Here is a 19373-nt window from a genome sequence, read left to right on the forward strand (position 1 = left end):
CTCTCCCTCTCCCTCTCCCTCTCCCCTCCTCTTTCTCTCTCCCTCTCCCTCTCCCTCTCTCTCTCTCTCTCTCTCTCTCTCTCTCTCCTCTCTCTCTCTCTCCTCTCTCTCTCTCTCTCTCTCCCTCTCCCTCTCCCCTCTCCCTCTCCCTCTCCCTCTTTCTCTCTCCCTCTCCCTCTCCCTCTCTCTCTCTCTCTCCTCTCTCTCTCTCTCTCTCTCTCTCTCTCTCTCTCTCCCCTCTCCCTCTCCCTCTCCCTCTTTCTCTCTCCCTCTCCCTCTCCCTCTCTCTCTCTCTCTCTCTCTCTCTCTCTCTCTCTCTCTCTCTCTCTCTCTCTCTCTCTCTCTCTCTCCCCTCTCCCTCTCCCTCTCCCTCTCCCTCTTTCTCTCTCCCTCTCCTCTCCCTCTCTCTCTCTCTCTCTCTCTCTCTCTCTCTCTCTCTCTCTCTCTCTCTCTCTCCCCCTCTCCCTCCTTCTCTCCCTCCCCCCTCTCTCTCCCTCCTTCCCTCCCTCCCCCTCTCTCTCCCTCCCTCCCCCCTCCCTCCTTCCCTCCCTCCCCCCCTCTCTCCCTCCCTCCCTCCCTCCTTCTCTCTCTCTCTCTCTCTCTCTCTCTCTCTCTCTCTCTCTCTCTCTCTCTCTCTCCTCTCATTTTGGGGGAAAGCTGGGAAACTTCCTCACAGAAGCTCTCCCCTGAGAGAGCTGCCCCATGGAATCAAGATAAAGTGGTTTCATTCTGTTATCCGGGTGGAACTAGTTGAGTCCAGGACCACTCCTACTTAGCCCTAGCTGGAAATGGAGATTTCTAACCAACTCTATTGAGATGGAAATTAGTCCCAAGGACACTCATTCACGTGGAAAATTTCTATTCAATTCCAAAAATTTCTGATTCCAATTCAAATTGCCCCCAGCCTCCAGCCAAAGTTTTAATTATAAAAAAAGGCAACCTGGGGCTCATTCCTTGCAGAGGACCTAACACGCCATGCAAGGATTCTCTCTCTCCTTGGCATAGCTGAAACTCTCTTCTGCTGAAAGACACTCTCTTTTTTAGTGTTAACCTCTCTTTTTCTCTCACACACATTTCCCTAACAGGACCCTATTCACTTCTCTGCTAGAAAATTTATCTTTCTTTGATAGAGGATTTATCTGCTAGATCCTTAATAATAAATATATTTTGTCAGTTCAACTTTTTGGGTTCGTAAATTCATTTTCGAAGGAGCTGCATTGGTCAAAAGGGGGTTCCCACAACTCCTTGCCCTACACCGAACCTCATCATATATACCCCAAACTCCCAAGAACAAAAAAAACAAAATGATAATCAACATTGCATATTCTGTCAGATTCCATTAGCGAATGTATTGGTTTTTTGTTTTGTTTTGTTTTGTTTTTTCTTTTTACATTTTATGTTAACAAAAAATGTCTCTCTTGCTAGGAGAAAAGGAGGAAAAGAAATATATTCAGAAATAAAAGTAACATAAAAACATGGTTATCAACAGAATTTAATAAAAACACAATCCAAGAAGATTTAAGAGTTGTGAAGAATCCCAACTCCACTCCAATTCTTAATCTAGTCTAATCCAATCCATTTTTGTCAGTTGTCCCATGTGCAAGTTACTGGGGAATATAAAGACAAAACTATAAAACAAACAAACAAAAAAAAAACTTTGCTTTCCTCATTCAAATCAATAAACACTTATCAATTAAGCCCCTACTTTGTGCCTCACAGAAGACTTAATACTGGGGCCTCAGGGAGTGGCTAGTCCACTATGGTGCTCTAAAATTAAGTGTGTTATTGCTTGCTAAGGACAAGACTAACCCTGCACTATTGCATGGGTCGCCAGATCATTGGTCTTCCTGCTTAAGTTCTCCCTCAGAGCAGTCTTTTCTCTGCTAGCTGCCAAGCTCATCTGAAGGTCCCTTGTGACCCCCTCATTCCCCCTACTCAATGAACTCCAGGTCATTATCTCCAGAACCAAGCATTAAATCCTCTGTTTCACTTTTGAAGCCCTTCCTAGCCAGGCACTTCCATGGTCTTCTGGCCTCCCTGCCTCCTCCTGGGCTCCATGGAACTTTCCCACTGCTTATTTCATTCCCCCTCTCTAATATTCAGTCTGTTCTTATCCAACACTTCTTCCCTGTAGCCTATGAATACATCTTCCCTATCTTAATAAGTCATTCAGCAAGTATCCCAGACTCTATATTAGGCTCTTGGGATAGTCACTATTCTGAAGGAAATATCTATCATTCTATCACAGGTGACAACGTGTACATAAATAAAATAAAGGTAAATGTGGAAGGAAATTGTTTCCTAGCTTTGTGCTTCCTTTGTGTTGGTTTTGTTTGTGCAGTTTTTTTTTTTAATTTAATGTAATCAAAGCTGTCCATTTTGCATTTCATAATGTTCTCTAGTTCTTTGGTCAAAAATTCCTCCCTTCTCCAAAGATCTGTTAAACGATCTCTTGCTCTTCTAATTTGCTTGTGATATTACTCTTTATACCCAAATCACGTGCCCATTTTGACCTGATTTTTGTATGGGATGTGAGATGTAGCTCAGAAGGGTTCTAAGGGAGACAAGATTCTAAAAGGTGGAAGTGAGCTGGGAATGGATATTCTGCTCATTAATCTTCTTTTTCTATTTGTTATTATTTGTAGGATTATAACTTTTCCCATGAGGACTGCATTAGCTGCATCCCAGAAATTTTGGTATGTTGTTTGATCACTGTCCTTTTCTTTGACATGATTATTAACTGTTTCCATAATTTGTCCTTTTGACCACTAATCACTTAGGAAATCATTGCTGTCTTCATTGGGGTTTCTGTCTTTTTCTGTAAACAGTATTGAATTTCTTCAGGTAGTTTAGTTTAATCTTTTTAAAATTGTTTCTATTCCCACTGTTCTCATTCACCTTCAGACCTTGCATCTGCTATAATATAATCTTGTCTATAATCTTACTTTATTAGTTCCTTTTTGTTTTCCCTTTTATATAGTTGTTTAATTCTCTCCCTTGAGAAGCTCAAAGCTTGATAAGGGAGGCAACAGATAAATGATTTTCAGTGCACCCTGCCCTGGGCTAGATTTGGCCCTCAGTGCTATGCCATCTTCTCCTCCACTACTTTATGAAGTTTCTGTCATTCAGAAAGTGAGGAGTACAGTCAGCCCAAGGTCAGAGCCTTCAGGTGCAAAGTTCCTTACATTCAGGCCAAGGTTTGGTTCTCTGCCGTAATTTAAATATGGATCTTTGTCTTTGAAGTAGCACCAAGACCAATGGAAATGAGAAGAGGATGCCATGATGCATTCCTTGACTGGGATAGAGAAGGGGAGGTGGGAGAAGAGCAGATTGGGATGGGGGGGGGAACTTCCCCTAGTCCTCAAAAAGGGAAATGGGACTCGATGCTTTAGCTCCAGAATTCTGCTACACCATGCTTGTGGAGGCTGAGGCCATTTTTGGTCTCTTCCTTCTCAGCTACAGTCCAGCCCTCTTTTCACTGTCCTTTCAGCTCTGCCCACGCACTTCTCTAGGCACCTCCCTGCTCTCATGAGATCCTGAGTGGGTTGAGGAATACTCTTCCCCTTGATGCTCATCAGCTTCTGAAATCATCTTTTGATTTCTTCTTCCCGGGCAGAATCATCTGCACATTCAAACATGTCAGAATTATCCTCAGGGTGTGTCTCAATCTTGCTTCAGGGGCAGATTCCCCTTAGTGGCTAGAATCTGGCCCAGGTTTGTAGGCAGCTGCCCTTTCAATATTGTTAACAATTAGAAAGAGGGATTTATCAGAAGGATCATATCCTGATTGTCTTTTCCCAATCTGTTCCCATCCCTGGAGTCCTCCCCACCTTACCTCCATCTCCTAGGATCCCTGGCTTCCTTCACTTCTAGCTCAATAGCCAGCTTCCTATTTATGTCTATATTTGAAACTATACCTCCATGTTGTTAGATTGTATACCCTTTGACCTAGCGATGCTGCTACTAGGCCTGTACCTAGGAAATTGAAATGAAGGAAAGGATCTGTGCATGTAAAAATGTTTATAGCAGCTTTTTCTATAGTAGTTTTTGTTTGTCTTTTTTTTTTTTAAAGGACTAATGTAATTTTGTGATGATATTTTAACTTGCTTGTGAATTTTTTTTTTTCAAATAGAAATCTTTAAAAAATTCTTTTGGTAAGATTTTGAATTCCAGTTTTTTTTTTTTCTCCTTCCCTCTCATCCCTCCTTCACCAAGACAGCAAGCAATCTATGTAAATTATACATATACAATCATTATAAATGTACTTCCATATGAATCATGAAGTAGAAAAAAAAACAAACGAAAGGGAAAAAAACACAAGAAAGAAAAAGCAAACAAACCAAAAAAATTAAAAATAATATGCTTTGATCTGCATTCAATCCCCATAGTTCTCTCGGTGGATGCAGATGCCATTTTCCATGCCAATTCTATTGGAATTGTCTTAAATTACTTGTAGCACAGCTGAGAAAAGCTAAGTCCATCATAGTTGATCAATATATAATCTACTGTTACTGTCTAGAGTCTTTCTGGTTCTGCTCACTTCATTCAGCATCATGACTTGAACTGAAATCATCCTGGTGGTCATTTCTTATAGAACAATAATTTTCCATTACATTCATATACCATAACTTATTGAGCCATTGCCCAACTGATGGGCATCCATTCAATTACTAGTTCCTTGCCACCACAAAAAGAGCTACTACAAACGTTTTTGCACATGTGGGCCCTTTTCCCTCTTTTAGGGTCTCTTTGGGATACAGACTGAGTAGTGACCCAGTTTGATAACTCTTTGGGCATAGGTCCAAATTTCTGTCCAGAATGGCTTGATCAGTTCATGCTCCACCACAATGTATTAGTGTCCCAGTTTTCCCACATCCTCTCCAAAATTTATCTTTATCTTTTCCTGTCATCATTAGCCAATCTGAGAGGTGTGAAGTTGTACCTCAGAGTTGTTTTAATTTCTCTAATTAATAGTGATTTGGATTGAATGATTTTAATTTCTTTCATTTCTTCATTTGAAAATTTTTCCTTTTCTCTGACCATTTATCAATTGGGAAGTGACTTGTATTCTTATACATTTGAGTCAGGGAGGCCTTTATCAGAAACACTGTCTGTTGTTTCCCAACTTTCTGTTTCATTTCTGACCTTGACAGTAATGGTTTTGTTTGTGCAAAAAACTTTTCAATTTATTATAATCAAATTTTTTTATTCTGCATTACATAATATTCTCTATTCTATTTTGGTCATTAATTTCTCCTGTCTCCAAAGACCTGACAGAAAAACTCCTAATTTGCTTAAAGTATCACTCTTTTAGTCAGGAACCCATTTCGACCTTATCTTGGTATAGGGTGTTAGGTGTTGGTCAATGCCTACTTTCTGCCATACTATTTTTCAGTTTTCCCAGGAGTTTTTGTCAGATAGTGAGTTCCTATTGCAGAAGCTAGAGTCTAGATTTATCAAACAATAGATTACTATAGTTATTGACTGTTGTATCTTGTGTACCTTACCTGTTCCACTGATTTCAACATTCTGTTTTTTAGTCAGTACCACATAGTTTTGATGAACACCATTTTATAATATAGTCTTAGATCTGGTATGGCAGTTCTCCAGGTTCTAGGTTTCCGGTCTACCTAGGTTTGATTGGTCTTTCCCAGATGGACAGCTGGGCAAGCAAGCTCTGTCCTTGAGAACATACAACTTCACCCTCATTTTCTTCCTCCCAGTCTCAAGAATCCCTTCCTGCTCAGAAGGCCGCTCCCAGGCTCCCCCTCACCAAGCTGGACACCAGGGTGTCTGTGACATCCCGGGCAGGACCCCGCTCACTGACTGAGAGAAGTAGAGGAGGCCGGATCTGGGTGGGACCGTGAAAGGCACAATGAATGTTAGAGCCGGAGGTTGGCGCATCCAGCTGCACCATGGGATTCTGGAGGAAATTCCCAACCAAGGCAGTGAGGAGCTGGTGTGAGGACTCCCGAGGACCGCAGGTTTGGGGGGAACCGTAACTTCTAAAAGCAGCCTGGAGCCGATCCAGAAGAAGCAGCTGGCTGCAGCACTGCCCTGGATCTCTATGTTTGCCCAGGAGACTGCCCCTGACCCTGGCGAGGAGAGCTGGCTCAGGGAAGGGCTCCCTGGGACCCAAGGGAGAAGGAAGAGGCAAGGGAGAGGAGTGGGCTGCTGGGCCAGGAGCAGGCTCTTGGGGATGGCCTGGATAGCCTTGAAAGGATGCTCTCACCCTCCCCCCTCCAGTTGCAGTTCCTAGGGAACCAAGTCCCTAGTTTGGTTCTCCCCAGGGGTACTTCTCAGCTCCCAGTCTAGGAGGCAGTGGCCTTCCTTCTCAGAGCATAAAGGCTTGAGAAAACCTCCTCAGAGGAGGGGAAGCCCCCTTTGAAAGGGAGCCTGAAATTTTTTTTTTTTTTTTTTTAATCTAGACTGTACTATTTCAGAAAGGCCCTGTAGTGCTGATTATCCTCTTTTGAAGGATGAAAATTATCTTAAGGTTCGTTTGGTTATCGTTCTTTTCTTTTTTAGTCATGGGAGGCTTCTAGTTAAAAGAAAAAAAAAAAGGTCTATGCTGTGGTTGCTATTTAATTCCCCAAAATACTAAGTCCAGAAACACTGTCTTTATTTGTTGGTGTGCATAAACGTTCCCACTCCATGGATAGCAAAATATTTTTATTTATAATTTACAGTTCCACAAGTGAAAATTATACATATTTTACACATACACTTTCAATTTGTTAAATTTGCACACATCTACAGAACTTTCACACAACGAGCACCTGAAACTGTGCAGGCAGTAGGAAATACAAATACTAAAATGTATTTATTAACCAAATGATAGCTAAGCACCCTGCCTCACCTAAGTAATTCATTTATATGTATATATATATATATGTTTATATATATATATATATAAACACACACACACATATATAGATACATAGATATGGATGGAGATATATAGATATATACACATATATAAAATTCTCCACCTTCCAGATTCAACTATAACACAGCAGCTCCCTTTTTTTTTTTTTTAAAGAAAAACATACTTCTCATTTTATTTAAATTGACTCAACTGTATCAGATTCTGTTTTAATTTCAGTAGGTGAATCTACGCTATCATCTGTACAAGCTGGTGTGATATCAACTGGTTCTTCTTTAACTTTGAAACTGTCACAAGGTTCCTGCAATTCTTTTTTGACAATGTTCAATATAATATTCAAGGGATTTTCAACAGGTGTCTTGCTGGGCGTTGGTGTACAATGAAATGAAGATGTATTTTGATAATCTTTATAACATGATGGATGGTAAATCTTTCCATCTACTCGGATAGCATTTTTAAGATGCCATTCCTCTTCCTCTTCTTCCCAGTATTGTTCAAATTGTCCCGACATATTTCAGAGCTCTCACCTGCCCCAGCGGGTCCAGCAGGGACACTCTGAAACTCCTTTTCTTTAGCAGTTTCTTGGTTTTTCAACACAACCTCTTCATGTACTTTGTCACAACACTGGCTCTTTGCACGTTCCTCCAAATCAGCTATTTCCTCAAATTCTATCCAGTCCGTTAGACTACAGTACCACCTCCTATGTGTAACTTTTCTGCTAACATCCTTTTCAGCTCTATTTTGTCGGTAATGCCAGTCCAAGTGGTGTGCATAATCGTCAGCCTGGGATGGTGTAAACCTCAGTCCACAAGAATAACACCGGATACCAGTATACAGGCAGTTTATAACACTAGCATAACGCTGTTTCAATTCTTCAACTGTGAAATTAGTGAGGTCAGGAACATCTTGATGTTCACTTGGAGCTTCTCCTTTTTCCTTAGGAGGAGGCTGTGTAGCAACGTCATTTCCTTGAGTTGTTGCTGAATCAGGTTGGGATAATTTCAGTATTCCTGCTTTTAGCAGTTTTGAGAAGAGTTCATGCACATCAACCTGGCTGAGATGGTTATCAGGATATGCTCTTGGAAGAGCACCTGCTGGATTCTGAACAAAAGTACCAGGATTTTGTGCATGAACTGGTAAAAACTGCTGTCCTTGTCCCAAAGATACAGGCTGAGTAACTCCAGAGACAAGCTGCTGAGATGGCTGAATATTCCCAAGTGCAGTTGGTGTGGGCAGATTACTAAAGTTTCCATACTGAGGACCCTGAGGATTCTTTTCCTCAAAATAATGTCCAGATGCTCTGTTCAGTGGATTTGAGAACTTTTGCGCTCCAGGGCCATGTGGTCCATCAAAATTTGGTTCCTGAGGTGTATGAAACATTTGCTCATGTCTTTGGAACTGTCTTCCTTGCGATGGTGCATTCAACGCACTGTTAGGAGGGTCATTATATGGGCCAGTGTGACTAAAAGAGTCACTGTCATCAAGTCTCTGTGAAGGATGATTGTCAAACCTTGCACCTTGAAGACCGAGAGGAATATCAAGTCTTGATGCTTGCAGGTGTTGTGGACCATCAAATCCCTGAGGCCCCAATCTTGGTTGTACTTGCTGACCAGGTGGCCCATCAAACCTTTGTGGGCCCTGTTGACCAGGAGTTCTTTCAAACCCAGGACCATATTGACCGTGCAAGCCCTCAGATCTTGGCAAGAGAGATGGTTGACCTGGCTGACCATCAAATCTTGAAACATGACACCCCTCAAATCTTGGACCACCTTGGCCTAATGGTCCTTCAAATCTCATACTACCTCCTTGTACAGAAGGACCCTCAAATCTCCTTCTACCACCTTGCTGGAGCAAAGGGCCTTCAAATATGATTCTACCACCTGGCTGACCATGGGGTCCCTCAAACCTAATTCTGCTTCCTGATGCACTATGGCTCCCCTCAAATCTCATTCCACCTACAGGCTGACAATGACGTCCCTCAAATCTAAGACCACCCACATTCTGGCCAGCAAGGCCCTCAAACCTCAAACCACCTGTGGGACCCTCATACTGCAAACCAACAGCTCCTTTAAACCTTAAGCCACCTCCTCCTGCCTGTCTAAGTGGCCTTTTAAACCTCAAAGGAGTTCCTCCTGGTCTTTGAGGACCTTCAAATCTCAAAGGGCACCCACTTTCTAGCTGACCTTGTGGTCCTTCAAACCTCATGGGCCCCCCTCCCCCCCTCTGTCCTGGTGAGCCTTGAAACCGAAGAGAAGCGGGTGTTGGAGGTCCATCAATTCTCGGGTTTGGCTTATTAGGTCCTTCAAAAATCCTTTTAGTTGGGCCATCTCTCCTTGCTACAGATGGCCTAGAAGCTCCATCAAATAATCGTCTATCTTCAAGTAATGCTGTGAGTCTCTGCTTTCTTGTATTCTTGTCTGCTTGAATATCTTGATGCTGGGCTGCCTGCAAATGTTTTCTCTGAGTCTTCATATCTAGGTCTCTTAAGTGCAAAACGCTCACTGAATGGAGACCTTTGCTCTTCTGAGGGTCCAGGGTTCAAGTCCCCGTTCAGGTGCCAAAAGAGAAAGGTCTGGGCTAGCTCAGGCTGAAGGGCTCAGAATCAGCCTTTGTCAGGATGAGCCAAAGTCTTTGCCCCACGTTGGGCGCCAATTGTAATGTTCTGAGAGGCTCTCAGTTGAAATCCTCTGAGAATCCTTTTCTCTGATAGCAGGTTTCTTGGGAGGGTTCTGGAGCCTCTAGCCAGAGTGAAGGTAGAATCTGGAATCCTCTTCTCCCTGAATCCTGGCTTTGAATCTCCTCCAGCTTCCCTGAAGGTTCTCCCAGTCTAGAGTGACTCTCAGACTCAATGTTGCCTTCTTTTATGCTAGCAGAGAATGGGCTTGGGAGAACTCCCAGGGGCTTGTGGGAACTCCTTCAGCCAATGAACTTGCTCCCTTTAAAGGTGTAAACTCCTTTTGAAGGTGTAAACTCCCTTTGGAAGGTGTAAACTCCTTTTAAAGGTGTAAACTCCCTTTGAAGGTGTAAACTCCTTTAAATATGTAAACTACTTCTCAGAAGTCTAAAGGTGTAAACTCCTAAAGGTGTGAACTCTGAGCTAGAGAATTGTTTAGACAACCTGAGTTATCACCTTGTAATCCTAACACCACCCCATCCAATCTTTTGCCAGAACCTGTCAGTTTTACCCTTGTAACACCTCTTAAATATCCTTAGTATCTTTTTAATTAATTTTATAATTATAAATTTTTTTGAGAGTATATATCATGAGTAATTTTTTTTTATAACATTATCCCTTGTATTCATTTTTCCAAATTTTCCCCTCCCTCCCTCTACCCCCTCCCCTAGATGACAGGCAATGCCATACATTTTACATGTGTTACAGTATAACCTAGGTACAATATATGTGTGTAAATCCAATTTTCTTGTTTCATGGTAAGAATTGGATTCCGAAGGTATAAGTAACCTGGGTAGATAGACACTATTCCTAATAGTTTACATTCACTTCCCAGTGTTCCTTCTTTGGGTGTAGTATTTATGTCCATCATTGATCAACTGGAAGTGAGTTGGCTTTTCTTTATGTTGAAGATTTCCACTTCCATCAGAATTCGTCCTCATACAGTATTGTTGTTGAAGTGTACAGAGATCTCCTGGTTCTGCTCATTTCACTCAGCATCAGTTGATTTAAGTCTCTCCAGGCCTCTCTGTATTTCTCCTGTTGGTCATTTCTTACAGAGCAATAATATTCCATAACCTTCATATACCATAATTTACCCAACCATTCTCCAATTGATGGACATCCATTCATTTTCCAGTTTCTGGCTACAACAAAAAGAGCTGCCACAAACATTTTGGCACATACAGGTCCCTTTCCCCTCTTTAGTATTTCCTTGGTATATAAGCCCAGTAGCAGCACTGCTGGATGAAAGGGTATGCACAGTTTGGTAACTTTTGGGGCATAGTTCCAGATTGCTCTCCAGAATGGCTGGATTCTTTCACAACTCCACCAACAATGTATTAGCGTCCCAGTTTTCCCACATCCCCTCCAACATTCATCATTATTTGTTCCTGTCATCTTAGCCAATCTGACAGGTGTGTAGTGGTATCTCAGAGTTGTCTTAATTTGCATTTCTCTGATCAGCAGTGATTTGGAACACTCTTTCATATGAGTGGATATAATTTCAATTTCATCATCTGAGAATTGTCTGTTCATATCCTTTGACCATTTATCAATTGGAGAATGGTTTGATTTCTTATAAATTAGGGTCAGTTCTCTATAGATTTTGGAAATGAGGCCTTTATCAGAACCTTTAACTGTAAAAATATTTTCCCAATTTGTTACTTCCCTTCTAATCTTGTTTGCATTAGTATTGTTTGTACAGAAACTTTTTAGTTTGATGTAATCAATCTATTTTGTGATCAGTAATGATCTCTAGTTCTCCTCTGGTCATAAATTCCTTCCTCCTTCACAGGTCTGAGAGGTAGACTATCCTCTGTTCCTCTAATCTATTTATGATCTCATTCTTTATGCCTAAATCATGGACCCATTTTGATCTTATCTTAGTATGCGGTATTAAGAGTGGATCCATATCTAATTTTGCCATACTAATTTCCAGTTTTCCCAACAGTTTTTTTCAGATAATGAATTCTTATTCCAAATGTTGGTATCTTTGGTTTGTCAAACACTAGATTGCTATAGTTGTTAGGATTACAAGGTGAGAACTAATAATGTCTGGAGAGTTCTCTGATGTTAGGTGAGAACTCAGGTTGTCCAGTCATGTAGGTGTCTGCCTTAATCTTTGGCCAGTGACTGGGCCAATTGGCACCTCTAATAACTGTACGATCTGCACCCGTGTCTACCAATCCTTCAAATGGTATTCCATTTATATAAATAGTAAGCATCGGTCGGTCAGCTGTCACAGCTGCTGTCCCAATATATTCCTGGATTTTGTTCATTGGAGTCAGAATCTGGGCAACTATCACCAAGTTACTTATTAGGGGTACGTAACAATAAGCCTGATGCTACTACTTCTCCTGGTTGATAAATCACACATTGTCTACCTGTGTTAGTGACTGGGATATTAGCTACACGTTCTCCAGTTTCCCACATCAGTGTATGGATGGACACTGTTTTGTAAGCAGTCTAAGAAGGTGAAATGGTCCAGCCTATTGTGCCTGGAGGCAAAGGATCCATAGGCTGAACAGGAACAGATTTCACTTCTCCAGGGAGAACCTGAATTCTCACCTAACATCAGAGAACTGTCCAGACAACCTGAGTTCTCACCTTGTAATCCTAACATAGAGTTGTACCCTATTTTGTCCTATGTACCTAATCTGTTCCACTGATCGACTAGTCTATTTCTTAGCCAATACCAAATGGTTTTGGTGACTGCTACTTTATGATATAGCTTTAGATCAGGTACACCTAGACCACCTTCATGTGACTTTTTTTTTATTTTATTAGTTCCCTTGAAATTCTCGACCTTTTATTCTTCCAAATGAATTTTGTTGTTATTTTTTCTAGGTCATTAAAAAAGTTTCCTGGGAGTCTGATTGGTATAGCACTAAATAAATAGATTAGTTTGGGGAGTATTGTCATCTTTATTATATTTGCACGGCCTATCCAAGAGCACTGAATGTCTTTCCAATTATTTAAATCTGACTTTATTTTTTTGGCAAGTGTTTTGTAATTTTTCTCATATAATTTCTGACTTTTCTTTGGTAGATGGATTCCCAAATATTTTATACTCTCGACATTTGTTTTGAATGGAATTTCTCTTTGTATCTCTTGCTGTTGCATTTTGTTGGTGATATATAAAAATGCTGAGGATTTATGTGGATTTATTTTGTATCCAGCAACTTTGCTAAAGTTGTGATTTATTTCTAATAACTTTTTATTAGAATCTCTGGGGTTGTCTAAGTATACCATCATATCATCTGCAAAGAGTGACAGTTTGATTTCCTCATTACCTACTCTTATTCCTTTAATCTCTTTCTCAACTCTTATTGCTGAGGCTAGCGTTTCTAGTACTATATTGAATAGTAATTATCCTTAGTATCTTAAATTCAATATCTTAAATACCCCCTCTTCTCTCCCCTGATATTGCTGACACTCGCAGTCCTGTTGTTGACCCACATCGCCTCCCACTTGGATGACTACAACACTTCCTTGGTTTCCCTGCCTCAAGCCTCTCCTCCATTCAATCACAAAGTGACTTTCCTAAAGTCCAGTTCGGACCATGTCACCTCCTCCTGCTCGGTCCACTCCAATGGCTCCTCTCAACCACAGGATCAAATTAAAAACTCTCGGCTTGGTGTTCCCCATCACCTTGTCAGCTTCTTATACTTTATACCCTTACCCCGTGCCCTGTGACATCAGCATCCTGGCTATTTCTTGAACAAGACCCTCCATCTATTAGTTCTGGGAGTATTCCCTGATTTTCTCCCATGCCCAGAATGTTTTGCCTCTCCCTTGGCTTCCATGCTTTTCTTCAAGTCCCAGGCAAAACCCCACTTTCTAGAGGAAGCCTTTTCCAACCTCTCAGTTCTACCTCCGTCATTCCGCATTATGCCCTATTTTTTTCTGGATAATGTGGCTTGGTTGTTAGTTGCCTGCATGTTTTCTCCCTCATTAGGGTGTGAGCTCCTTGAGAACAAAGGTTGTTTTTTGCCTTTGTCTGTATTCCTAGCAGTGCCTGTCACACAGTAGGTAGTTGAGAATGCTTATTGATTTGATACACAATTACATCCAAACAGTACCAGACTGTGAGAATGACACAACACAACAATCACGATGCACACAAACTGGACAACAATAGCAGGACACCTGACTTGTGAGATGCTCTAACCCAGTCTTTTGCCTAAAAGATCCTCGGAACTTTTTGATTGGTTGATCTCGTGAAGCTCTTGTGGGAACTTACCAGGCCTTGTAACTCCTTGACATCCTTATTGTAAGCTTTAGAAGTCATTTTTTTCTCAGCACATCTCCACAAGGCTGGCTTTGCAGTGATGAAAGGGAAGCCCCTGGAAGTCTGATCACCCAGCTCACCCAGCGAGCAGATATCCTTGATGGGAAGATCTGCAGCGAGGTACCTTGATTCCAGACCCAGCACTTTCCCCGCTGGATGGCTGGTGCTTCCTCTGACTGCCATCCAGCTCATCTTTCTCCTTTTTATCTGAGATTCTGCTATTTGAGGGATGCCAGCTTCCTAGAATTTGGTTATTAGGGAAGGAGCAAACTGCTCCAAATGGCGCGTTTCATTATGAGCTTTAGATGTGATTGAAATCTCCAGTTTTAAAGTAGTGAAAAATGCGCTTGGTTCTAGAGAATGGGGAGAAAGGTCCTGCCATTTCATTTTTAACCCTGCTTAAAAGAAAGGCAAAGAAAAGGCCTGTTTGATTAACTGACTCCATCTTGACCTCGCGCTGAATTGGTTGTGCTCTCATCTGTTATAAATGTCGGCTTTGCCAGATTTCTTACATGTAGAAGCCTTGTCATCCTCCCTGGCATATACAGTTAAGTGTGAGGTTTGACATATTGGAACAGAAATGTTCCTCTGAATTCAGAATCACACCAGAAAGAAGGGGAAACATCCCACTGAAGAGGATTATTTTTCACAGGAGGTGAAGTTCATTTTGAATTAAACCGAAGGAAAAATGCTTTTATTAAGTGCTTAAGTGCCAAGCTCGGAGGGTACAAATGGAAAAGTTAGACAGTTGCTGTTCTCAAGGAGCTAATGTTCTAATTGGGTCAGACAACTCCTACATCTGTGGAAGGGCTAAGGAGGGGGCAGAGGGAGGGAAGATGGCAAGACATTTAACACATTTAAGACAGAGGATTTTGGAGGGGGAAATGATGATTATCACTTTCATTTTACAGATTAGGAAACGGAGGCAATGAGAAGTTTAAGTAAACTTGCCACATAGCTAGCAAGTATCTGAAGCTGGATTTGAATGCAGATTTTCCTCATTTCAGTCCAGCACCCAAGTCCAAGTTCTTTTTTTTTTTCCTCTGAGGCCATTGGGGCCACGTGACTTGCCCAGAGTTACACAGCCATGAAGTGTTAAGTGTTTGAGGTCCTCCTGACTTTAGGGCTGGTGCTGTCTCCACTGCATCACCTAGCTGCCACCATGTCCAAGTTCTTATCCATTAAATTTCTGGCTTAGTCAGTTCAAACACTCCACTGACTTGGAGTCTTCATGCTTTACAGACATCCATCTCTCACCAATACAGGGAAGAATGAGAGAGTTCCATGCTGATGAAAGGAGAGGGGGCCCAAGTTGTAAAGGCTTTGCACCCCCAAATTAGTGGGAGCATATTTGTAAATGTCTCCGCACAGTGCCCGGCACACACTTCCCCCTCCCATCAGCCCGTTTTTCGCTCAGTGACTTTGATTTAATTCTCCTGTCAAAGAGGTTAAAACACTGAGTGCATTCCATCAGGAAAAGGAAGCTGGGTGGCCAAGCGATGAGGTCCTGACAACATAGTCGGAACACGTGATCTCAGCCACTCCTGCCCTCTGGTTTCCATGAGAAAACCATGGTAACCGAGTCGCTGCCGCTGGAATTTGACATAACCGATTATGAACAAAAGCGATTGTAAATTAATACACAGAGACAGTGTCGGGATCTGTTTATTCTGCAAGGTCTTCAGAGCAGTTATTGAATCCCTGTGTGGAGATGGTCACAAAGCCATTTTACTCATGGGTCTTAGGGAGTCTGCTCTTGCCTCTGGGCCTCTGTTTCCACATCTGTCAATGAGCAGTCCTAAAGTTCCCTTCCAGCTCCATGTGAATAAGTGAGTGGGGCTCGGAACTCTTGGGTAGCAGAAGAATCTCCTGGGGTTGTGTTTATAAACCAGCAAGAAGTGGATGTAGGAGCCTCGTCCCTCCAAGAAGAGCATTTATTTGTCTCCTTTAATCAAAGTCTGAAATTTTCACTTTTGCTGGTTTCTCGGGTAGAAATACTGGATTGCTGCCTAGGGGAAGTGGAAAGCCATGCTTTCTGTGGCACTTGGAAGACTTTGAAGTGATATTCCCATCAATTCCTGGCTTTAGTTTCCTATTCCTCTACTGTGGCTACAACTGAGGCTCATTAGAAATGATGAGGGAGACAAAAATGAAGATCTTTGGGGAAAATGAGCAGGAAATAGCTTTTAAAGATAAAATGGAGGTCCAAAAATTAATTTGTTTCCAAATTCTGCTCAGAATCTCCCCAATACTAGAATGGTGATGTTTGAGAGCTGCACCAAAAGGGAGAAAGGCAGTACTCCAAATGAGATGCTTCCATCCTCTCCCCCACAAATTCTGCGTGGAGATTGGCTTTTGTCTCTAAGAAGTTCCTGCATCTCTGCAGAGGCTTCAGTAATGCTCCTTTGCTTTCAGAAGATATTAAATGAGAGCAGAATCTTGGGTTGATTTTTTTTTCTTTTCCCTGAGGTTGGGGCTAAGTGACTTGCCCAGGGTCACACAGCCAGGAAGTGTTAAGTGTCTGAGACCAAATTTGAACTCGGGTCCTCCTGAATTCAGGGCTGGTGCTCTATCCACTGCGCCAACCAGCTGCCCCCTTTGGTTAATTTTTTGCTCCTTAGGATATTTGTATATGTTCAATTCAGGGGTCATTCCTAAGAAAGTGAAAGGGTGAGGATTCTAAACCCATTTTATTTAATTTATGCATTCATTTATCTATTTAATTTTATTTATGTTATTATTTATTAATAATATTAATATTATATACTATTATTTATATTATTTAAATTTATTTATTTTATTTTATCACCCAATGAAGCTGTTCCCTCCCATTTCACCCAGTAAATTATAAGAGAATTATTCTCCCAATTATGAGGGAAATTTAACTGGGTTCTTCTCCTTACATCTTATAAGGTGGGGGCATCTCCTAGTGACTGTAGGGCTCCTGGAATGGTCACCAAGGGGGAGCTTCACTGTGTAAGCTTTCCTGAACCCCTTAGTCGAGACTTGTTCCAGCCAGTCTCAGCTACCTTAGGAGAGATCCTGAGAGATGCTAAGGGGCTCTACTGGGGAGAAAAAGGCAGCCAGTGTCTGCAGTCTCCAAGGAAAGACTATTTAAAGGCTCCACTCAAAGCCTACATGGCAGTTGATTGGTCTAGGAGCTAGAGAGGAAACAAAGGCAGACACAGAGCTGCCAGGCACAGGGCCCTTCTGGGGGGCAGTACCCATTTCTCAAACACCTCTGGGATCCTTTCTTCCCAGCCCCCCATCGACTGGGGCAGTGAAAGTTTGACAGCCTCTATGGTTGGGTTTTGTTTTATGGGAATCCAGATTTGGTGTGGAGGTGCCCTTCATCATTGCTAAGCAGTAGCTCTTCTATCACTTAGAATCTTGTCTCAGGCGCTGAAATTAGGGGACTTGCCCAGGGCGAGGGGGTGATAGAGGGGGAAACTTGAGTCAAAGTCTTTGTCCTCTGCATTGAAAACTGTTTCTGAAACTGAATTTGAAATGGAAATTGAAAAAAAAGTAGGCTTTAGATGAGCCTCTCAGACTGGCCAGTCTTCTCCTTCAAGCTCATCTGGTTTTCTCTCTGTTCCTCACACCTGACGTAGTGTCTCAGCCTTTGTGTACACTGCTTACCTACTTAGGGTTTATTCTCCCCTCATTTCCATCTCTTAGAATCTCTGCTTCCCTCCAAAGTGCAATTCAAGTACCATGTGGACCCTTTTAAAACTGGTAAGAGGGGCAACCTCCAGTCTCTGAACTGGTCTTAAAAATATTCCAATAACTTCATGGCAGTGTAATGGTTTTCCTTCATAATCCCATGTATTTTATTTTATGCATTCATTTATTTTTAAAGATTTTATTTTTAACTTGTGGAATAAAATGAGCGTTTCCATAACATAAATCATTAGTATTTTCATATCATCAACAAAACCCTGCAAGAAGAGATAGTAAAATATTAGTAAGGATTAGATAGTAAATATTTTATGCACTTAAAAGCAGGGGTTCATAAGCTTCATCAGACACACCCTTCTGTGAAGAAGGGAAGAAAATATTTATTAAATGCTTATTTTATATCGGGCATTGATGCATAGAAGGCACTTCATAAGCTTAATTTAACTAAGATACAAAGCTAATTGCTTTACAAATATCTCATTTGATTTTTCACAACAATTTTCAGATATAGGTGCAATTTTTCTTCATTATACTTGCGTTGTAATTGAGGAAACTGAGGCAGATAGTGTTAAGTGATTTGCACAGTGAGGATGGATTTGAACTTTAGCTTCCTGACTTCACTCCCTGAGCCATGTCACAAAACGTTTCTGCTCATGCCCCCTTGAAAGCACCTTGTAATTAATTTTGCTAAGAATCATGAAGACACAGAGAAAGAACAGATGCACTTAAAGCATCGTGAGTCAGCCAGTTTATTACTCATGGCATAGAATGTCTATATTGCTCTCTGGTCTCATGTGAACATATCAGTGATGACATGGGCATGAAGTGGGATGTCTGCTATGATGGAGGGACCAGATCTCCTGGGTCTCTGTCTTTATATTGGATTGTTGTTGCAAGGCAGATTCATAGAGACTGGATAGGAGGGGAGCTTTGAGAGCAGAAAATCTGTGAGTGATTGGGACTGTGACCCTTCCTCAAACACAAGGACTCTGAACGTTGGTAGAGAAATTTTGTTAAATTAGACATTGCATCGATAACTCGAAGTGTTGTTGACCAGAATGGATTCGGGATAGATGGGAGCTTCCAGGTATATAGTCTGGCCAATCAGTGGTCAAATATGGAGTCCCTTCTGTTGGGTAGACCTTGCAAAAGGCTGGTCCTGAAGACTATGTGTCTGCTTATGTGTGTAGATCTGGATGTCCTAGCACAGGGATGGACACTTTATAGATGCTTTTGGATTGATTTCTATACTGTCTATTATTTATGTTATTATTATGATTTCATCTGTGCACAATACTTTCCACTATCTGCCTTTCAATTTTCAGTGAGTAAAAATGAGGCTCAGGAGAGGTGAGTGGCGAAGGGTCCCAAACTAATGAAAAACAGACTTGGGAGTCAAAGTCAGGTCTTCTCAAGTTACATCCTGGGCTTTCTCCCCCATTCTGCAGATGCCCTCATTGTTATCATTACTATTGCCTTTACTCAATTTTACATAATCCTTGCAGGCTAATAAAACCCAGTACTTTCCAAATGATAATCATATAGTTCAGGGATAGTCTTTCCATTTTTACAAACCTCCCCCCTCAAAGTCCTCTTCTAATGTATCATGATGAGGCAGAAGTCTCTGAGTTCTCATAGGTTACACCTTGGAGCCCAAGCTTTAAGTTCATGGTGGAAGGGCTTCGATATGGCCCCGAGAATAGATTCTGCCTGGGCTCTGAGGACCAGTCTGGTGAATCATGGAGAGACACCTCATCGGTAAGACTGGCCACTTGGGGATGCGTTTTGTAGCCATGACAACCCATAAAGTAGAAATATACACGTTCATTATCCACTGTACATGT

General features: G+C 41.7%; 1 pseudogene; it reads right to left on the bottom strand.

Moving 5' to 3' along the window:
* Positions 1–7056: 7056 nt before the first annotated feature.
* LOC141552541 (pre-mRNA cleavage complex 2 protein Pcf11 pseudogene) lies at positions 7057–13443 on the bottom strand (annotated as a pseudogene).
* Between the last annotated feature and the right edge of the window lie 5930 nt (positions 13444–19373).

The sequence above is a fragment of the Sminthopsis crassicaudata genome, chromosome 2 (genome assembly GCF_048593235.1).
Source record: "Sminthopsis crassicaudata isolate SCR6 chromosome 2, ASM4859323v1, whole genome shotgun sequence".
Taxonomy (NCBI): domain Eukaryota; kingdom Metazoa; phylum Chordata; class Mammalia; order Dasyuromorphia; family Dasyuridae; genus Sminthopsis; species Sminthopsis crassicaudata.